The following is a 22681-nucleotide window of genomic DNA, read 5'->3' as shown; positions in this document are numbered from 1 at the left end:
CTGGTTTTCAGCATTGCAGTTAATCATGACTTGTCATTTCAGCTAGGTCCTGTGTTAAGGATTGTTTTTTAGTTTTCCATGTATTTGCCTGATTTAGGACATTGTGTATTTTATAATAGATTCCTTTCTAATTTATTGATGATTGTTGTTGTTTTATCACTACTAATACCCTTGATCATCACTTATCTAATATTTGTGCTATTGAAATTCAGCGAGGTTCCATTTCGGTGTATTAAATCCTTTATTTATGGGGAACATGAAATTTACCATCCTCTGAAATTTAATTACTTGCATAATCACATTTTCTTTCAGTGTTTTGTATGCATCATGACTCAAATATGAGATTGTGGTAGAAGATGCTGTTACATCTGAATGCTGTGGTCTTTCAGTGCAGAATAATAATTAGCTCAGTTCACAATACCACAAAATACTGATTGGAACTGGAGACACAGTTTTAAAGCAGCAACAACTTTGTAGATATTGTGGAGTCTCCAACTCTAGTTTTCTTAATTCCTTTATCAAGTCTCTTTATTTTTGTTTTGGTACTTGACATCCTGATCCTAATAAAATGCTTGGCAGTGATGCATCCATGTCAGGATTACTGGCACCCTAAGAGCAGTAGATATTTCCTGCTATTCTGTGCATTAGTTCCAGGCCGCAGTGAAATGTGATAAGGCAGTGGGTTTCAAACTGCCACGGAACCTTTCCACACAGAGGAGTTGTCTTCCAAAGAAGCACAAAGAAGCACTAAATATTCTAATAAGAATAAATACTATGTTTCACGACTAATACTTGGGGCATTATTTTTTCTTATCCAGAGGTGATCCCTATAAGTCGTAGCAGATCCCAGGCCTATTATGTGGAGTAGGAGGTTCTATGCGCATATCTCTTATTCTGATCAAGCCCGACCCCTCAGAACACTGAGCTGCTCTGATCCTAACAGTCTTTTAACTGCCATTGGTTATGCATAGAGGCAGAGGAGGCAAGGCTTAAGAGAAGGTCTGTAAGGACCAGAAAAGCAACAGGCAAGGGGCATCAGAAGCAGCAAGGGGGGGTGGTACATGATCAAGATGTAATAAGGAGGTGCTTGAGTGGGGAAGACAATATGGAAGCATTTGGCAGAGGTTTGAACCACACATGTCCAGAAACTGTAGAGGTGAGGAGAGCTGAAGTTGATCTCATAATTTGAAAACTTTTCTCACATTTTTTAAAGGTTATGAGAAAGGACTTTAGTACACTCAAAGATGTTTCAGAATCTTGTACTCAAAGCTCATGACAGCTTTATAAACTTCCACTTCTTTTATCGCGTACAAAGAAAAGCATATATCATAAGGCAATATGAAATTTAGATTGGGCTGACTGCATGCAGCTTGAGATGCATCCCTGCTTGAATAGATTAATGTATTGTAATGATTTAGATCTGCATGCTTTATTACTTGGTGCACAGTGGCCTGGTTGCAGAACATGGTAAGCTGAACTATGGCTTATCAGAGCCGCATAAATATAGTCACCCCCAGACCTGTATTGCTCCTTCAGCACAGCATTGTGTTGTCAGAACCTGGGTTCATGTTTAAGCTCTCTTTTCCTTAAGCATGAACAGTAGGCAAGGTTTGCTTTTAGTACTAGTTGGTTTTTGGACAGCATGCTGAAGTTCCGTGCCGTCTTTGCAAATGGTTTCTCTTGAAATGTTAAATCAGCTTGCTTAAACTTGTCAGATTTTCATAAGCTTGCTTGGTTAAACAAAGCAGTTAATTAATTTTTTCAAAATGTAGGTTCATTTCCATTTGTAACAATTTTATTTTGTATTGTGTGTGTGTGTGTGTGTGTGTGTGTGTGTATATATATATATATATATTTGCTTTCGTAGATTTTCACGGGTACAGGAATGCAGGTTTTGGTGTCTTCGGGTGTCTTCCCGTGTAATCTACAAAAAACCTGATGGCTCCCTAGGACACACTATCTACCGGAAAAAAACACACACCAACCGCTACTTACATGCACAATCACACCACCACCCTGCACAAATAAACTCCGTAGCCAAGACTCTCATCTCCAGAACCAAACGCCTGGCTGACAAAGACCACTTGACAACTGAGTTACAGAATCTCTCAAATGTGTTAATCGCCAATGGATACCAGCAAAACAGGGTTACGAAGCTAATCCAAAAAGAAACACCCCCCAAAAACCAAGACACAGAAGAAAACAATGGCATGGCCCTCCTTCCTTATATCAAGGGCACTACAGATAAAATTAGCAAAATCCTCCATAAACACAATATCAAAACAGCCTTTTGCACCAACCAAAAAATAGCCAATATCCTCAGAAACCCCAAAGATAAAATCCAGTTGGAAAACCAAGGGGTCTATGAAATACCCTGCAAAGTCTGCCCAGCCACGTACATTGGACAAACAAACAGACGAATAAATGCACGTATCACAGAACACAAGAATGCCGTCAAAAAAGAAGAAAAAACTTCCTCTCTTTTCCAACACATGAAAGAAACAGGACACGAAATTAATTTTGCAGATTCCAAATTGCTCTTTAACATGGAACATCACCACAAGAGAATAATCATGGAAGCCATCGAGATAGAGAAACACCCTCACAACATGAACAAGCGTGACGACACGTCCCGCCTGCCAGACATCTGGAAATTAGCCCTCCCCACAAAAACCGACACCAGAACCAGAGGCACACAGAACGCCATCACCAATCAACCACACCAGACCCAAACCCAGACCCTCTCCACAGATAAATTACAGACACCATCCAGTAGCCAAACCATAGTGGCACCTCCGGATGCTGCACCCCCCTGCAATCCCTACACAGATCTGGCCGACACAGGGCACAAAACCACAGCTCGCCCCTATACACGAAGCCAAGCCAGAGCACAACTAAGTGCAGTACAGCCATCTTCTCAGAAAAACTCTTCACAAGCTCAAGAGGTCAAGACACGAAAGCTTTAGCAACTAATCCACACTTAATGACCCACCTAAGTGGTACTCAGAATATCACTCAAGAAATCACTCAAGATATCCCTCAAGTAATTAAGGAACAAAAGAAGAAAAGGCACACTAACCTGGGAACTTCCTCTCTGCCCAGAACGTTGGAGGCTATACACCACACCCCCTCAACAGTATTTATAGGAACTCAAACACTGAGATCCTGCTCTGTTCCAGTAACAAGAAGCCGAAAGCACCAGCCTGAAGATGACGAGTGAGACCTCGTCGAAACGTCGCCTAGACACCCCAACTCTTACACGGGAAGACACCCGAAGACACCAAAACCTGCATATATATATATATATATATATATATATATATATATATATATATATAATATTAAGCCTCTCCCTCCTGCCCACCTACCCTTTTCTCTCTATTAACTAAATGCTGATGCAGCAGAGGTGAAATTCAGGTCTCGTGTAGAGCCTTTGGGAATGAATCTTGAAAATACTAAAATCTGTTCAAGCAGAAGAAACAAAAGAAGTGGAAGTAATGGCATAACTTGACTGGACTGGAAGACTTTGAAGAATTGCCCTTGGTCACTTATTGATCTGTCTGTCTAAAGTATCCCAAAATAGATTTTTTGCTTTGGTCCACCGCTCATTTGAGCTTGTGTAGGTTCACCATAATCAATTAAGATCAGCTGATTTAAAGACAAGTACTTTGTTTTAAGTGGAATATGATCAGTTTTCTCTTTCTTTCTTTTTAATGGCAATATGCCCTCTGCAGTCTTTACATGTGATATATGCAATATTACATAATGTGCTCTTTAGTATCTTATGGATATAAATGTTTCATTCCCCAAGGACAGCTAGTCACCACTGTAATTCTTTTAGTTAAGTCCAAGTTAGCTTCGGAAAGCCTTCTGGCATATTACTAACATTTTGAAAAATATACACCAATAATTTTCACACTTTGTGGGTGGCTAAGGATTTGAGATGAATATTCATAATGGCTGTGCTCTATGGCTGTACTCAGCACAATCTAGTGAAAGACAGTAATGAGAAACAATTTCCTCTTCATTAAGAAGTCATAAGGCAGAAATAGAAGGAACTGTAGCATCAGGTTTGGCAATTTTCTGCTGGGGAAAAAAAATCTTGTTTTGAACCCTAGAAACTTTATGTCACATGCTTCACGAGCTCTATGGAAGAGCAGCAGGGAAGACAGAGCACTTCTTAAAATAGCAGCCACAAAATAATGATGGAGTTTTATGTTTGAGAGGAGGGACTGGCAGGCTAGTTTCTTGCCCCCGACTTAAACCCTCTCTGTTGTTCCTTGCTACCTGTCCCCACTAAAGACTTTAATGCTCTGCTGACAATGTGAAATTGTAAGATTCATTTTATAGTTGGAGTTCTTAACTCATGAATCTTGAAAAGGCTCCAGTTGCTTGCTTTGACAAAATGTGTGCCTCAGCGTCTTGACAGTGAGAAAGCCACTGACCCTGCTTGTTTTAGAACAATAATTTCAAAAGTTCTTGAATGCTTATATTCTCAGGACCTGAATATGAATTCCACAGTACAGTCTTGTTCAGAAGGGTACAGGTGTAGTTTTTCACTGCTATAGTCATTAATTCTTAAGTTAGGTTGTGTACCAGCACTTACAGTTGTACCATGGAGTAAAGTCACAAAAGAATCAAAATGCTTGTTTAAAATAAGATTGGATACCATTATCCTGTCCTGATGGATATCTTGAGAGAAAATACAAGAGATAGTATTCCCAGGATAGCAAATTGCAATTAAACCAGTCTCAAGTTGACTAGGGCAATGTTGCAGAATTAATTTCCACACAAGGAAGAAAGGTTTTCCACAATTCTCAAAAATATTTGGAGTTTTCTCTTAATTTCAGGAATGCATGTTTGTATTTCTGTTTTGTACTGCATTACTTGTGAAACAGATGAAGAAAAGTCCTATGTGTTATATTCTTTAAAAATATTTTACGCATTTAAAAATAACCTTTTTTAAAAAACAGCAACAATAACCAACAACATGTTTGTGCAATTTTCAACATTCAAATTAGACCAGTGCATGAGATTGAAGAATAACCAGCATCTCTCAGAACTGGGAAGTTTTGTCTTTTTAAAGCAGCCTTCTACTTTGTGGCTATAAACAAAAGAAGGCTTTTGAAATTGTTTATAAACCTGATTATAGATATTATAAGGAGAAATGCTGAGCTTAGAACAATGATCAAAATATGGTCCTACTGTTTAGTAATTCTACATAAATGCCCCAAGTGGCAACAATCTTATATAAGAAGCAACAGAGAGGATTGCAATCTCCATAAAATAACTTTATTTTGGTGCTTCAAATGCGAGTAAAGAAGAAGGTTTTTGGCTCTTTTCATTATGGGAAAAGGGAAGAACTGAGAGCACCATACTTCCATTTGGATAGGGAATAGAATTAGCATCTTGTACAAAGTCTTTGCATCTACCTGCTCATTTTAGCACAGTATGGGATCTAATGCAGAATCTAGAAGTTGAAAAAGAATACTGAGAGGTTGTGTCATCATTTAAGTGTGAAAACGTGGTTCTAGCCCTAATGACTGATGAAATGTGTTGCGACTTCCTGCTAAAAACTTTGGAATTCTTTACATATGACTTTTCTATGCCAACAGTAGTTTTGAGCATTTCCACCTTTTTGGTATGGCAGTTACATTCTTTTCTTCTGCAGCATGAACATAGTGTTTGCACAAGGCACTTTATGGACTTTTATTAGAGAGCCAGTTTGGTGCAGTAGTTAGAGCATTGGACTAGGACCTGGAAGACAAAATCTCCAAAAACAGCCTTTCCTTATCTGATGGACTGTTTCTAAGGGAGAGAGTTGCCTCCACAGTCCCTGCATTCTGCAGCCTTGGGATTTTCTTTAGACCAGGCCTATCACGATCCACAGGATTGTCGCCACAGTCTCTCTGTAGCCCTATGTCTCTTCCTCCGATTGCCTGCCCAGCTCAACAACTTTCATTTCCTAAAAAAAGCTCAACACCTTCCCCAGGCACTGGCAGGGGTTGCAACGCCGCTGCTTGGAGGCGTGGCGCTCTGGATATAACAAGGACCCCTAAGGTCTACATATGTAGAACAAAGGACATTACCAGATGGGCACACCTTTTGTTTTTTGTTCGCTGGGCACCTTTTGCAGGTGGATTTACAGTGGTACCTCAGGTTAGAAATGCTTTGGGTTACAAACGCTTCAGGTTACAAACTCTGCTAACCCGGAAGTAGTACCTCAGATTGAGAACTTTGCCCCAGGATGAGAACAGAAACCACGTGCCGGCTGCACGGCGGCAGCAGGAGGCCCCATTAGTGAAAGCGCACCTCAGGTTACGAACAGTTTTGGGTTAAGAATGGACCTCCAGAACGAATTAAGTTTGGGGCCTCACCCTAGCATGGACTTAAACACTGTGTCATATGTGTTCCTACTCTTGTTGCCTCCTTCCCTAATAATCTAGAAATTTATGTGTTCTTTTGTTTTACTCAATATATGTGATTCCAGTTGTTTGGGCTTGGCCAGTCTACAAAATTGATGGGAGCTGCACTTACTTCTTAAGAGTTTATTTCACCTTTGTCTACCTAGTGGAGCTCAGATACCCAGTGACCTTCTGTAGGCACTGTGGCTAAAAATTCCATAAAGTTAATTATCTTTAGCATCTTGCAATAATGGCATTTGTTTTAAGGAAGAAGGACCTTCCTGTGGTGGAAGCCCGGGCAGTGTATATGGAAGTCCTGGAGTGCCCAGAGGACAAGCCCCCCCCCCCCACTGATGCGGTCCAAAGGAAAGCAGAGCAATATGTTTGGCACCATCTTGGCTGGTGGGAGTATGTAAAGAAAAACAGCCAAAACAAGAGAGAATCTTTTAGCACCTTATTTGATAGTCTTTAAGGTGTCACAAAGCTCTTTGTTGTTTCTGCTACAAGAATAACACAGCTATTCCCTTGCAAATTAGAAAAGGCTGATAAGAAAACGATGGCTCATAGAGATTTATTGTGATGTTACATGGCAAATAATGTGAGCTGCAAAATGGTGACTATGATTACCACAGTTGTATGAAAGAAAATTTGTTATATGAAAATAGAAAGAAATTAATCAGGTCCCTTTAAATATATACCAAGATAGCAAAATCGTATAATAAAATTGCAGAAATTGGCAACATTGTAGGCTGGATTTCCATCTGTTCAACATTTCCTTTCTAAAAGTTTCCAACATTAGATTTTTTTCACCCTTATCGAACAAGCTGTCCCTTTTTTATACATTTTGAAGTGCTAAAAACAGGAAATGTCAGAAATTTAAACTGCCAGCTTAATTTTATTTCTGTGGTGGGAGAATAAAGTTGTGCAATTTAAAATCATATGCATCTTTATCATTTATTTTAATAGATCAGGCTGTTTTCTTACTCTGAATGACATCAATTGTTGAGTAAAAATGCTAGGGATTGAACTGCCTAACTTCTACAGCAAGATACAAAATTGTAAAATTCTTTTATTTGTGTTTTATGGAAAACTTGTGTCTGCTGTGAATAGATGAATATTTTAGTTTTCTCAATGTGTTAGTGGAGGAGATACAGCAGGAATGATCAATTTAACAACCTGTGGAATAGATGAATGTGATCCTGCCTTTGTCATTAAGTGATTTTCCTGTTAGAATTCTGAGGGCTTCATCTTATAACTGTTTCAAAGTAAGTATTTGTTATCAATAGTTGCAGCAATGCATTTAGATGTTCAGAAGGCAAAGCAGAAGAAATGTGCCAGCTAATGCATTGTTAGATTTGAAAGCTGTCCCATGCTCATATGTACTCAGGATTAGGACCAGGTCAACACAGTGGTCTAAAAATAAGTTTATGGGAAGCTTAGCCTTTTCTGGAGCTAGGATACTGGTCTTGAGGGGTGTGGGGGCACGGATGGCACTGTGGTCTAAACCACCAAGCCTCTTGAGCTTGCTGATCGTAAGGTCAGCAGTTTGAATCCACTTGGTGGGGTGAGCTCCCATCGCTTTGTCCCGGCTCCTGCCAACCTAGCAGTTTGAAAGCATACTAGTGCAAGTAGATAAATAGGTACCTCTGCAGCGGGAAAGTAAACGGTGTTTCTGTGTGTTCTGGCTTGCATCATGGAAGCGGTTTAGTCATGCTGGCCACATGATCTGGAAAACTGTCTGCGGACAAACGCTGGCTCCCTTGGCCTGAAAGGGGAGATGAACACATAACCTTCCAGAGGTCTTTTACCTTTACCTTAAGGGGTGTAATTCTGACTTCTTTCTCTTTTCATTAGAATTAACATATTACCAAAATAAAGTCCATCTCCTCTTTTGTTAAGATTGTGCTGTTAACTTCCAATTACACTCAGCTTTATGCCAATTTAGTTTTATCAGCATGTCAAAATAGAACAAAAACGCATCTATTTATAGCATTACTTATGACCTCTCATTAGTGACTCATAATCTATAATCTTTCCAACAATTATGTCTTTATTCAAATAATTCCTTATTGCATTGTTTGGTTGTTCTTGCACCTATATTGGTTGTGTTCTCCTCCCAAGAAATCTTAACATTTAATTCTAACACTTACAAGAGGAAATTTTTAACATCCTTCAGCTACTGAAACTGTTGCATGAGAGCCAATTCTGCAAGAAAGAGGCACACAGTCAGCCTCACTCAAGCGGTTGCATCATTCAGATGTTGCCCCAGCTGCGTAGGTTCCCTTCGTGGGGGGGAAAGCATCTTCTACATCTGCTTTACATCTGCTGCTTACATCTGAAGGACACTACACTGATCAACGGAAGCATGTATGCCTCACTTTCACTCACTCTGTTTTCATTCAAGACCTTGAAAATAAAGAATAGACCTTATCAGTTTCCCAATCTGAATTGTCTACAGCAGTTCCAGAAATACCACCCTTTTCATGAGCCACAGCGTTGAGTGTATATTGTCAAGGGAAGGTCATCTGATTCACCTCCCAGTAAAGGTTGAAAATGAGTCAGTCAAACAAAACCAGCCCCCTCTCTGTTCTGCTTTCCTTCTTCCTTAGAGAGCCTTCAAAAAGCCTTCCGCCTTTCTGAGGAGAGCCTTGAATTTTTTAAACAGTGATTTCTACCATTTATTACAAATAAAAAAACCTGACTCTATACTGCATAGTTCTTGGAATACACTTCAGCACAAATGTACTGAACTCAACTTAAGAAATACTGCATTCTGGATTTCCTACTAAGAAATGTATCTCTTTGAAGGATGCGTTTATTTGAAAATGGTATGCTGTGTGGCATATTCCTATTAATCTCACTTACTTATACTGCAGTCCCATACATATAGTAAGTCTGAGTTCAGTTGGACTTATTTCCAGGTAAGCGTGTATAAGATTACAGCTTCAGTTTCTCATATGACTTTTTGATAAATTGGATGCACCATTGAGACATTATTTCACCATCTGTCTTTCGAAAGGAAGTCGGTGAGGGTAAAGACCAAAATACAGTCAGACTCCCCTTTATAAGCAGAATAAAAAAAACCTATCAGTAGTCATGCTGCCATTAATGATTTCCTGGAGCCATATGCTGACTTTACCAGAAATATCCACTCACTTCTCATATTCAACACACTATGCAGCTTCACACTACAGTGGTTCTACTCATACACCTGATGGGTGGCCACAACTGTAGAACCAGGAAGACCCATGCAAGATACAAAGCCAACTTCTTACTGTTAGCTGAAAGGATGTATCTGGGGACAACTCCTTTAGCTAAAGATTGCACATGGTCTGCACAACAGCAGAAAGGAAAATGTTCCAAATGATAGAAATAATTTTAAAAATGAAAGAATCACAACACTTTTGAGTGTTCATCCTCAGAGGAACCGTCTTTATACAAAGGCAGACCTGCTGTTTGAGGTATGTAAACTACAAACTGCAGGTTACCTATGTGGCAAACTGTACAAGACCACCTTACAATGTATATTGAGGAAATTCCACTCCCCAGCAGGGAGCTATGGGATATAATGGTCCCAGGGAACATGCATTATAGGGCTGTTATCCTAGTAGGTACTAAAGTGTCACTTGAAGTTTGAGCTTGCCATAACAGGCTGGACTTGCAGTCCAAATTAGGCTGGTGTAGTGGTGTATCAGACATGCTGCATAAACTTGAACAGAACTGCTGGGGAGAAGGAAGGAGCATCACAAGCTAGGTGGACTAGAGCCAGAAAGCCATTCTCTCACTAATAGGGCTGGATGTACAACAGCCCCAAGAGACTCTTGCAATCCTAGGAGACTTTACTGTGTTAGGCATGCCTGCTCTTAGTGGCAGAAAAAGGAGGAGCAGGTTCAGGCTGCCTTCCCTGTGGGGATGCTTATGATAAGGAGGCAATGAACACTCACCTACAGCAGGAAGATTGTGAAATAGATAATGTAGATAAAAACAAAAACAAAAAACAAGACATGCAAATAATTTGTCAGAGGGCAGTCACCCATCCCTTTCTCTGTTCACTTTCTTTGGCCTAATTTTTCACCCTTCCTCTGCTGCCAGCTACCTAGAGTCAAGACAGGCAACAACATGGCAAGTATGACAAGTCTCATTGCCAGAAAAAGTTCATCCTTTGTTTCATTTCTATTCTGTTTGGTGATATGATTCCAAGATGATGTACCAAAATTAAAAACAACACAAATGTCAGATGCAAACACCAAAATGGAAACAATATTTGCTTTGCTCCTTTCCGTGCTGTTCACTATAGGCAGTAGCTCTAACCTGTGGGTCAAGCAGAGGTCCTATTGAAATTGATAGGGCAATATATTGTAAGTCACAGTGCAGTTTCTACTGATCTGGCAGGTTTTTGAGCTGTTGCTAAGAGTTGAACAAAACCTTTTATTCTTTTCATTCCTCATCCAGGCCTTCTATTATTGATGATTTGGCTATTTTGAATGTTTCACCTGCACTCTAAATAGTTCTGTTTAAAATAGCATGACCCCAAACTCCAGAGATTTCAGTATGACTTGCATGCAGGTAAATACCATATTTGCAACCTATTTTTGAACTTAGCAAACTTAGTTTATTTGAACTTCAGAACAACAGCACTGGAAGCATATATTCCTGACAAGTTTCTCTTTTTTGCTCATGTCAAAAAGTGGCTGTTCTGATTAAACAGCAGAGACAAAGGGATGGCTGCTACCGTGTAGATTTACCCCCCCATTGTATTTAAGAAATCAGAATGCCAGCACAAAGTCCTGTCACCTTCAAAAGGGAATGGAAGGAAAATGAACCCTAAAATGGTATGTTCAGATGTGCATATCCATATAATGTTGCTTCCTGAGTGTTGTTGGGATGGCACATGCAGAATGTCAAGAATTGTACTCCACCTTATATGGGCTTTTGCCAGGATTTTCTGCATCATAAGAGCAAGTTTTTATGCAGGGTTATATATTATAGGTGGATGATTGGATTTTGAAAGTGTTGTCTCCTGGTGCTATATAAACACTGCTGTCCTTACATAAAACCACATTGAACTTGTGGGATAGTGTTCTGCATTTCTGTTGCATCACTAGGCTCTGTTGGGGCTCTATTCACCCTCCTGTTTACAAACTCTACACCTTTCTATCCCTGCTTCTCTTCCAAATCTGCTCCAGAGTAATAGTGGTGGTGCAGGGGACTGCAGGGTGAGGGATGAGTCTGATCATCCAACTGTGGGACAGACGTGGTTGGATTTTAGTTAAGGTGTGGAGGGTCAGTCAACCTCTTAGACCAGGCTGGAAGATGCTTGGAAGTGATGTGAATTTTCCTGGGTAACTATAGGATATGTATGGATTTGTGCTGAACATACATTTTATGTGGAAGGGAGTGATCTAGAAATCCATACATTTATGAACCTGTTAGAAATTAATAATGAGTAGCAAGAAAAATACATTTAAAATTTAATCATAATTCTGTGAGGAAAATTAAAAGTCATAAAACTTACATTATATCTGGTTTTATATTTTTTTTCTCCTTGTGTGCCAACAGCGTAAACTAGAGCTGAATATAAGTGATTTGGCCTTGTGTACATGAAGAAGGAAATTTTTATTGTTTATTGAATGTAATAGATATTGTGCAGAAGAAATTGTTCTTTGTACAATTAAAAGCACAGATCTGACAAACTGTTCAGCATGCATGAAGTTGTGCTGAACAGTTTGTGATTGCCTGCTGTTGCCAAAGTAAGTGTGATTGAGCAAAAACTAAAGAAAAGCTTTCTGTAAGGTCCATCCAGTGACACTTGGTTCACTTTTCCACCCACATTCTTTTCTCATTCTTACCAGACCCCATATTATTTATCTGTGCTGTTTCTTCACTATTTTATTTTTCCAGCCTCCTCTTCATCACTGTAACTCTTTTGCTTTTCATCGTTCATTTCTGAATGTGACAAGAGATGGGAAAAGTGGAAAGATGCAGAGACCTCAGAGTATAGAACAATCAAACAATCAACATTGAAAATTGAAGCATCAATGTGATGGAAAATTAACTGTTCTAAAAATAACATGATAGCATTCACCTGTAACAGTATAATGTGCACATTTCGTTTAGCAGAGTCTTATAAATCACATTACAAGCTTCATTGTGCTAAAGAAAAAGATAGTTTCTATCTTAAGTACTTTATAACTTAAGCCAGGGGTGGGGAACCATTGGGCTTCCAGATGTTGTTGAGACAATGCTGGTTGACTGCAGTCAAGTACTGCTGAACACTGGTGGAATTTATACGTTTTTGACACAGGATAACTGTGCTAGTAAATGTTCAGTTCATCCAAATGCCCACCCCCTGTTTCTCCCAGTCATTTCCACCAAGATATTCAGCAGGGAGACATGAAGCTTCATGTTTTCCTAAAGGAGGCTCTGCTTGCTTCAAAGCTGTTTGAACTGAATCAACTTGCTATCTAAAGCAGGACCTAAACCAGAACTTGCTTGCAGTTCACACCCCTAGTCATAATTATTCCAAACTTAGGTACACTTTGCAGTGCTGACATAGTCCAATCTGCTTATGCTCCTTGAAGAAACTGACATCAAGAGCACTGGACTAGGTGTGTTATTGGCCCGATCCTGCAGGATCACCTTGGCTGTGAGTCCTGGAAGACCTGCTCCCTGCTTTGCAGGCCTTTTCCCACCTCACATGAGAGAGCAGGGCCCCGACGGACTCCAGCTACAAAGAGCTGTTAGTGGGGGGGGGGACTCTTCCCATCCTTTGGACCCCCTGCTGCACCTGGAACTGGGTGTGGAACAGGCTTCTTCAAACTTGACCCTCCAGATGTATTTGGCCTACAACTCCCATGATCCCTAGCTAGCAGGACCAGTGGTCAGGGATGATGGGAATTGTAGTCTCAAAACATCTGGAGGGCCGAGTTTGAGGAAGCCTGGTGTGGAAAGTGCAGCTGAATGGGACACAGCTGTGGGCAGCCTGAAGGAGTACCATCCACCTTGGGCCTGCCCATAAAAAGCAAGTCTAGCATGAGAGACTAGGGTGATGTCCTCTTCTCATTGTGATACTTTTGTGGGTGAGCTAAGAGTTTGTTTGGACCTTGGGTGAAGAGAACCCGGAAGCTGATTGGGAGAGTGTGTCGGAAAACGAATTGATGTTTCTATTAATGTAACTTTTTATATGTAACTGTGTATTTTGTAATATTTTGTTTAAGTTTACTGTTGTGTACACCATTTAGATAAATTTTTAAATATATTGTTTAGAAATTAAATAATGAATCACCTTATATTTTAAGTTCCCACAACTCAAGAAAGTCGGGAGTGCAAAACAGTGTTCATTGTGAAATGTTTCATCTTTTTGCTTAGTTTAATGTTTGTTTCCATATTTGTTCTTCATGCTTTTAATAATGCAGGAACCATTTACTAGATTTTGGTACTGCTTGTTCCTAAACTTGTGCACTTAAAATCTTTGCAGGTACAACTTCATTTTTCTTTTGCTGCAGGGACTGTAAAGTTGTATGCAGTGATGCACAGCAAATGTAAATTTTTCCAGTATGACTTAAGAAAAGTGTTTAGAAATTCAGGCCGTACCAAGAATTTATCTGTAGCAGTTTTGAAGCCTATTTCTTCAATTTAAGGAAAAGTTATGCTTATTTATAGAAAAATAATGAACTCAAGAGTTATCCTCTTTTGAAATAGTAAGCTTACCAAATAAGGGGGTAAAATAGAAATTTTAAAGAAGACCATTATAAATTGTTTTACTACTTTATAGAGTATGGGTCAGCATCTGCTAATTTATGTCTAAATTTATGTCTAATTTTTTTCACAAATAGCTTGTGCAGACTTTCATCTCGCATCTTGTTTTGATTAGTGTCCCATGTTTGCTTTCATAACGTGGAAGTAACTGGGTACTTTTTTTTTATAAAGGGGTACTTATTTCTGTGCCAGGAACCATTTCTTGGTTCCTTCCAAATATTTTGCATTAATATTCCCACCAACCCTGGCCATTTGGCCATGCTGGCTGGAGCTGATGGGAACTGTGGTCCAGTACTTCAGGAGGGCCCCAGATAGGGTAGATAGACTGCCTTTGTAATGCCTCCTACATTTGTCCTGCATGTCAAAGGCTACATTGTATCCACAACTGCTGCGTTTCTGATTGGAGCTGTCTTTCTAATTGATTATAAATTTGTTCTTATTCTTTTTATTGATTACACTTTAACAATGGTATGTGTGTAAACATCCCTCTACGCATATAGGTATGTAGAATTCATTGAGAGCTTTTTTAAAAATGCCCTTAGTCCTAAGAGGAGTATATATGGATGTGAATATAAGAAGAGCCCTGTTGGGATTAGACTAGGGGTGGAGAACCTTTGGCCTGTGGGCCAGTCTTGGCCTGCAAGGGGGTCCATGAGGACATTTTCCCCAAACCATGTCTGCCTGCTCCTCAGTCAACATCACTGGTGTCGTTAGCTAATAGACAGGAGTACAGGGTTTCATCCTGCATTGTGTCCTGTTCTCAGCAGGGAACAGGATTGTGTAGCCAAGGCAGCAGCATTTAATCCCTGCTCATCAACTGATCTAATGTCCATTCATTTAGCTTTGCTATGCTTGCTGCAGTACAAAGAAGAAATTGTAGACAGCACAGTGCTATGCAATTATATATGACTGACCTGACAAGGAGACATGTTAGTTTTCAAAACCGTTTAATGATATAGAAATCTTGATCTTGTGTATGGCTCATCACAAGACCAGATTGTTGTTCCATATTGGTTCTGAAGTGAAATATTAACACTAGTGGGAAATACATACACAGGTAACCTGAGTTTCTTCAGGGTAGGAATCATCCTATTGGGGAAAATACTTGTGTGAATCCATCACTAGGCAAACAGTAAAATTGTTTAAATAACGTGATCAAACAAATGAATATGGCACAAGCTTACAATTGGTGAACAGCTGACTCTGGCTTTGATAAACAGACTTTGTAGCTAGCAAACAGTGATCCAAGGATTAATCAACTGAAAGTGTTAGTAAGAGAAATCTTGTTCTGTTTAAGGAGCAGGCTATTTTTCCTGTATTTCCCCCCCATTGATGACAGATTATCATGTCATTCTTACAACAACTTTAAAATATTTTAATACAAATGCATTTTGCAGTACCGTTTCATATTAATTGTCAGCAGATGTGTTTACTGATTTTAATGCAAACATAAGTTCACTGTAAATTTTTAATGACAAGTTTTTTTTCTTATGACATGCAGTTCACTTCAAATTTGAAAAACAGCAAAAACGTTGACAGATGGCAAACTTAGAATTAAACAAAAGAAGGGGGGGAGAGAACTGATTTATCCATTTCTTTGCTGTGTATTGATCTTTAACTAAAAAAACCCTTGCTATAGTTTCTAGGTAGGAGGAGAGTGGAATGAATGGTATTATCGAATTATATTTATAGGCTGACAGGTTTCAGTGTTCTCTTTCAGACAAGATTTTGCACAGATATAGATGAAAAATAACTTAAGCTTAGTGAACTGTTTAAGACCATCTGGTGTAAGGAGAATGGATGTGCTTTATCAGGGCTGATACATCTGGGCAGAGACTACAGAACTATGGTTCTTCATTTGCATAATTGCTGTAGGCTTAGGATCCTTGGATGTATGGATTCTTAGATTCAGTTTCCAATTGGAAACCAAATGGTCTGCAGTTCTGGAACCATGTGCAAGTTAAGCACATATGCTCTGATTAATCTTATTTTTAAAAGAGTAAAGCATTGCCAGTTCAAAACAGAAGTGACATGAACTTAAGAATGCAATTTTGCGCTCAGGTGTTCATGACATCTTTTAAGGAGTACAGTTTACTGTCCATTAAGTTCCCATTTATGTATAAGTTGCTGGACCATAGTAACAAGACATTATGGGTGGTATTCAGTTAAGTTTTACTCAAGTAGACCCACTGAACTTAATTGCCTTCATGACATCATCATGCTCATGACTTTCAGTAAGTTTACTCTACTTCTCCCCTGCATGCGAAGACAGGCTCTAGTGGATTGAGTAGAGAAGACTAATAGGGGGTCCAACAGTCAAGAAGGCTGTTTTTGTATGTGTTGTAGGGGCAGGGCAGATGAGACTCATCAATCTAAGAAGGTAGCCCATCTAGGAAACCTGTAACCAAGCTGGTGCCAAACGTATTGCTCTGCTTTCCTCTGGACCAAATCAGCGAGACTGAGCCTGGGAGGACCGCCATATACACTGCTCAGGCTGGCTTTTGCCCTGGGGAGGTCACTTTGGTGCTGCTAACGTAGTGATCTGACTTCACACCCAGAGCTCTCGAGACAGACAAATGCAAATTACTTCTGTCATTTCTCTATAAAACTATTAATATTGATCATTTTAAGGGTCTTAACACTCACCACATCCAATAATAAGGCTTAACTTGTCTTACACTTTGTACTGTGGGTGAGAAAGAGCGATTTATCTATTGTATACATTTCATTTCAGTGGACTACCAGATAGCTAAAGAAAAAGGATTGATTGGATCCAGACCTCACATCCAGTGAACAGAAATGCTCCTTCCATGCCCAGAAGGTGTTTGATAAGGCATTGGGATCCAATGTGGAGGGGAGGTCACTTGCCAATTCCCCCCTTTCCTTACAGCAGCCTATGCACTCTGAAAATCAGCTTTGGAGGGTATTCCAACTGTCAGGAGCAAATTTTCAAAGAGCACAGTTGGAGGGGAGAATCAACAAAAGTTTACTCCTCCCTTCTACCAGTAGGAGTATCCTCCGGACAAAATTCTTCTCAGGGAACACTCCTGCTGGATTCAACCCACCATGTCCTTTTCTAAAAGAAAAACTAAATTTTATCTTTTTAAAAAAATCCCCATTGTAATAGATTTATGAGGAAAGAAACCACACCTTTTTAGAAGGAAAGGGACTTATTTTGCAATTGTTGGCAAAATGTATACATAGCAAAGGACCAGTTTCCTGCCAGTGTCAATTCAGAGGCTGTTGTGGTTGCCTTATTTATCCACATCTTTGAGAAAAGTTCTTCCCCACTTTGAATTCTTCAGTGTTACTTCTCTCTAGATCACCAGAGCTCCAGAAAGTAGATGGTACCATCTAGGAGAAGCTCTGAAATGTTTCCACCTTGGATACCAAGAGTGCTAGGTGATGTGCAGAAGATCTAATTCTAGGATGCTTGTGGCCAGTTTTGAGGGTTTAATTTCTCTTGTTCTAGTTTCTTCAAGCCACTGTTCTTTCTTAAATCTGACCCCAATCCCCACCACTGTTTCAGTGTCATGAATTCTCCTTTTTCATAGAACCATTTCATTTCTTAAACTCTTCCTTCCACCCCCAGATTTCCTTCCATTTTTGAAACATTTTAGCTGCACCAACATGAAGCATTATAGATGTTAAGAAAATTGATTAAAAATTTTGAATATAATAATGGAGAAATTTATGTTCAATTGCCTGTGGTGGCAAATCACTTACTGCCGGGGGTAATAGTCAGTATACTAATGTCTTGCAGCAGAAATGGATTGGAGGGTCCTGAACCATGAAGTGTTTCAGAAACAATAAGGAATTTAGGTTAAACAAAGCAGGAAAAGTCAGTTTATATTTGATTTATAATTAGATGGTAATATATAAGCAGTCATATTTAGTGTAGTATTAGACTGAAAATGGAAAGCAAAAACCTTTGAACGCCATTCCTGATTCTGCCACTTGCTGAGCTAATTGTCTTGAGCTAGTGATCAGTTAATGCTGAGCTAATGATCAGTTAACTATTCTTTGAATTAGCTTTTTCCAAGGAGCCAGCAAGCTATTTTACCTTTTGATTATATAGTCAAAGGACCCGTTAAAAGTGAAGTACTTTTGAAATGCTTTCAGTTTAGACACTGTTTCACATTCATATTAAAATGAATCTTGATGCCAGTTTAAATTGGGTCATTATGTGCCATGCCTCGATGATAACATTGTTTAGAACTTTGTCTATACTTTGATTTAGTCACAGGTTAGTACGTCATTGAATTTGACGTGAAACAGGTGCCCCACACTGCTTACTCCAAGGATGGGAAACCTGTGACCCTTCAAGATGCTGCTGCTCTACAGTTCCATCATCCCTGACCATTGACCATGTGGGCTGGTAGCTGTTGGAGTCTGGCAGCATCTGAGAGGTCATAGGTTTCCCATTCCTGGTCTTACACCAGAAGCATCTGAGAATTGGTATAGGTAGCATTAGAAGTTGAATATTTATTCTTCAAATTGTACTGCTTAAAAACATACAGATTTGTAAGTATTATTATTGCACTTAATTAGCATATTTTTTGATTTTCCTGGTGTCTCTTCCCTACACCCATTTATTAATTGCACCTGACATGAACGTTGGTTGGTGTATCAGATCTGTTAGGTGGTAATATAAGCAAGCCCTTAGCGATGTGCATTACATGATATTTATTGGTCCTCAAGCGATAGCATTTAGCAATTGAGTATCCTATATTTAAGGGTAAAGCCGTTTTATATTTAGTTGCCTACTGTTATGTTTTTAAAGCCTTCTTTCAACTTAATGTGTTCTTATTTTAAAATATAGAAGTTTATAATGCAAAGGATTTTAGAAAGAAGTTTTTTTGTAACTTTTTCAAGTTGCTTTTGTAAATGTATTTGTAGTTTTGTTATTTTACAAACTGAATGTGATAGTTGGGTTATCAGTCCTTTTAACACTGCATATTTAATGCTATCTACCATCAAGCTCTTGTTTTACACCTTTAGCAAACAGCAACTTTTTATCTTTTTCTTTGCATTTAGGTTAGGTTTCTAGCCCTGTCTGAAGTTTGCAATGGTGAGCCGGTGCAGGACATTGTGTTTCATAGTATTCTGAAAATCATTTCCACAGTAATTTGCTGCTCATAATTGAGCAAACTGTGGGAAGCTTTGCTGTAGGGCTATATTTCAGTGGTCCATCACATGTTTTGCATGCAGAAGATCTTAAGTTCAATCCCTAGCATCTCCAGGTTGAGTGTGGAAATACAAAAGCCCGGAGAGCTCCTGCAAGCAAGTGTAGGGAGTACTGAGCTATATAGACCACAAGATCCAACTACAGTGTAAGGCAGCTTCCCATGTTCACTTTCACCATTGCATTAAGAACCCCAGATTTGTAAATGATTGTCTCACATTGGCATCAGCTATGTTTTTTCTGCTGCCACGGAACCCTGGGCGACAGAGAATGTTAGTTGTACCGAGGAGAACTCTTAAAATAAACACCTGAAAGTACAGTAGGCAAGCAAAAACATTGTGTCCTTCGAACTAAGATCATTGTTAGAAATCTGGAACAGGAATGCAAACTAGAAACTTCTCTCTGTTATTATAGGAGTAACAGAGGTCGACAGAAGGGATTGCATAGTTACAGAGGAAGTGCTAGTAAGAATATAAAGAGGATTAACCCCTAAAAGTGACTCAAGCTCAGCATTTTGGTAGAATCTTCGGCACCTGATGGTACAAGAGCTCCCTCCCAATCTGGGCATTCCTCCTCAGGTTAGCTGTCAAGTTTGCATTGTGAGCTACTAAAAATCTCTCTAAGTCTTTGAGTATGTGAGAAATGTGAAGAAAAGAGATCAGAATAAATTGGATTCTTGCAAAGAAACAAATAAAAGAGAAGAAGTAGAGACAGGCCGTATAATTAAAATATATAGTGGGTTTCCTTTAAAATTAAGAGAGAGAGTGTATTTTTATTGTTTTATATTTGTATTAAGTAGTTGTCAAATGTTTTACTGAACAGCTTTTGAAGAGATGAAGATCGTGGAGACTTGTCATCATATACACCTTCACCAAGAACCATTGTAGGCTAACAGCCCTAGTTTTTGAACTAATGAATTCTGGTATCAGTGTTCTAGATTTAAACCACGAAGTGATGTGCAATGCACCACATAAATCTGTTTTAGCAGTGCTCTTTCACTATCCACCTCTTTTGGTTTGAACATTTTATATTCTAATTTGAATTAAAATGCATATGCTCAGACCTCATTTGCAATGCTGCTGAACTCTTATCCTCAACTTGCATTTAAACTGTATGCCAAGCCTTCATTTTTTAACACAGTGCTTTTACATCAGTTACTATAGTTTCACAGCTAACTATAATTGACACTTTTGGTCTCTTTTCTTGGTGTATTTTAAGCATGGGTTTGACTGTAATAAATTATGCCTTTAAAATTTGATGTTGCCATTGTGTTAAATTCTTTGCTTTAATAGCTTGCATTAAATATTGAAGTGCAGTAAATATTACTTTGTAAATAGTAACTGTGGTGTGGTTTTATAGATTTGGCTGTTATTTCTACATTTCCCAGCTCTCAGATAAACAGCAATCGAGAGCAATTTGAATCTTGGCAAACAATTATAGGCAAATCAAGTGAGAAGAGTTTAATAAGGTAATTTGGAAAATATAACACATAAAAGCAGTTATTTGTACAATCCAGGACAATATACCTTTAAAGGTTTAAAATTCAGCCTTGGTGTGAATGAAAACACAACTGAAATTCACTGATACGGTAGGCACAAAATCAGAGCAATCGTCTTCCTACTGGAAAAGCTAGATTTCTTAATTAAAAAAATAAAAACTTACCCAGCAGATGACTGAAGACAGTTTCTGGATTCTGTGTCTCCAAATACTGAGATACACTCTCCAGGTAGGAAGCTTTCTGTATTAGAAATGCATTCTGCACACTAGCTTTCACATTTCTTTTTCTCTACTGTGTCTGTCTCATTTGCTGGTGCTGCTTCATTTTGTTGCTGCTTGCTTCCAGTTTACTCCCAGTTATTCCAAATCCTTGGGATCGCTCCCTAAATAGTACTTTGAATTCTTCTCTTAAGAGGCTAAGAAAAAGAGTGGTGGACTTTGCATCTTCTCAAACAATAGAGGCAAACACATCAATTCTGGTTAATTCAGATGTTCATTATTTATCAAACGTTAATTGAAGGCTTCAGCACTCAGTAAATCCCATTTCCTTTTGTCATGTGAATTCCAATACTGAAAACTTCTCTCTGTTCCAGAAAATCCGGTATATGTCAGTGCTGTGCTTTGTGTTGAAGGGCAGGGTAACTGGACTTCAGGTTTTGCCTTAACTTTTCACCTGCATAGCCTGCTTTTGGTAGTGGCTGTTGAACAGTCTGCTCTTCTCTCCTTCTGTCAAACACAGATGTGAAATGCTGCTTGCGAACAGGGGAGAAACTCCCAAAGGGTGTAGTGTTGTGTCATATCTGAAGACAGTGAGCATGCATGGCATCAATGAGTTGCTTATATGAGCTATTCAAGTCAGGCACTGAACTGATAGGATGACGTTTCCATACATAATACACTAATTATTTCTTCTGATGGACAGCAATGTCTATTGGTAGGAAGAAAAATCAAATGATGCAATAAGGTTTGATAGGTCCGCCCTGTTTGAATGGCTTGCCACACCAGAAAACCACCTATTATTAGTGACATGGACAGTGATTTTAATGCAAGTATTGGAGTGCCATTTTTATTCAAGTCTTGAGGTTTTTTTTTGTAGCTAGCAGGTATTAAAGCAGATCTGAGAAGAGGAGCTACTGAAAATTTGCATTTAAAATAGATTTTTTAAAAATGAAGTAATTGGTTTATTTCAGAATATGTACCTTAAAAAGATCCTTAACCATGTTTAACTGGAAGTAAATCCACTGATTTTTGTTATTGATGCTTGGGATTGTCAAGTAAATATGTCATTTCAGTGTGTGTGTGTCCCAATTGAAATAGATTTCTAGCCCATGAATACTTGTTTGGTTTAATTTTAAAATGAGACATTCCCATTTTACTACCATGTGAATAGTGCTCTTTTGAGGTTAGCATGTGTTGAGCCCTTCCTGCTTAATGCATGCATAAAATGCCCCTGTGTTTTTTATTCTCATATATAGATGTATATATGTATATGTGTGTGTGTATATATATATATATATATATATATATATATATATATATATATATGCAGGTTTTGGTGTCTTCGGGTGTCTTCCCGTGTAGGAGTTGGGGTGTCTAGGCGACGTTTCGACAAGGTCTCACTCGTCATCTTCAGGCTGGTGCTTTCGGCTTCTTGTTACTGGAACAGAGCAGGATCTTAGTGTTTGAGTTCCTATAAATACTGTTGAGGGGGTGTGGTGTATAGCCTCCAAGGTTCTGGGCAGAGAGGAAGTTCCTAGGTTAGTGTGCCTTTTCTTCTTTTGTTCCTTAATTACTTGAGGGATATCTTGAGTGATTTCTTGAGTGATATTCTGAGTAC

At 38.9% G+C, this 22681-nt stretch overlaps 2 protein-coding genes across 3 annotated transcripts in view; one reads left to right on the top strand and one right to left on the bottom strand.

Moving 5' to 3' along the window:
• Positions 1-21834, bottom strand: part of CHRM5 (cholinergic receptor muscarinic 5) — a 60390-nt gene extending 38556 nt beyond the window's left edge. Inside the window, exon 1 of one of the 2 annotated variants that reach the window (XM_083508593.1) lies at positions 21010-21834. The gene's annotated coding sequence lies outside the window, so the exon portion shown is untranslated. The remainder of the gene's footprint in view (positions 1-21009) is intronic. The other variant, XM_083508592.1, reaches the window with a different exon arrangement.
• The window catches only part of AVEN (apoptosis and caspase activation inhibitor), a 108258-nt gene that overhangs the window by 28954 nt on the left and 56623 nt on the right, over positions 1-22681 (top strand). The window lies entirely within an intron of this gene.

This window comes from Podarcis liolepis (genome assembly GCF_965112155.1).
Source record: "Podarcis liolepis genome assembly, chromosome: 1".
Classification (NCBI taxonomy): Eukaryota; Metazoa; Chordata; class Lepidosauria; order Squamata; family Lacertidae; genus Podarcis; species Podarcis liolepis.
The sequence above is the reverse complement of the archived record's forward strand: the minus strand, read 5'-3'. Positions and strand labels throughout refer to the sequence as shown.